The following is a 469-nucleotide window of genomic DNA, read 5'->3' as shown; positions in this document are numbered from 1 at the left end:
TCTTCTCCTTTACAAGCCAGCTTTCTCCTTTGGCGCGAGCGGGCGGGTGTCTCCCTCCCCACTCCCTGTGTGCAGCCCCCGCTGCAATCCTCCATCATCAGTCAGAGACAGGGGCCCCTGGGCTGAAGAGCCAGGCCGGGCCCAGTGGGAAGCAGCCCTGGGAGCTGTTTGTTGACTCTGGCATCAGGTGATGTTGCTGAGAGATCCTGCTAGTGAGAAGGTTGTTGTGAGGGAGGAGTGTGTGTGTATTGTGAGACGGAGTGTGTGTGTTTGTTGAGCCTGTGGCCCCCTGTGTTGGTGACAAGGAGCTGGAAAATGAGAAAGATGAGTTCCCAGCAGACAGGGCGGATTGAAAGACACGTCAAGTAGCCGGTCAGCAGACGGGGAGCAGATCGGCTCCTCGTTAGTATAGTGGTCAGTATCCCCGCCTGTCACGCGGGAGACCGGGGTTCAATTCCCCGACGGGGAG

General features: G+C 58.4%; 1 non-coding gene across 1 annotated transcript; it reads left to right on the top strand.

Annotated features, from left to right (window-relative positions):
* The first annotated feature begins 397 nt into the window (after window positions 1–397).
* On the top strand, window positions 398–469 carry TRNAD-GUC (transfer RNA aspartic acid (anticodon GUC)). The gene has a single exon. It is a non-coding gene; the product is annotated as a tRNA-Asp (tRNA).

Source organism: Triturus cristatus, chromosome 4_1, assembly GCF_964204655.1.
Source record: "Triturus cristatus chromosome 4_1, aTriCri1.1, whole genome shotgun sequence".
In the NCBI taxonomy this organism is placed as follows: Eukaryota; Metazoa; Chordata; class Amphibia; order Caudata; family Salamandridae; genus Triturus; species Triturus cristatus.
This window is presented reverse-complemented; position numbering and strand designations above follow the sequence as displayed.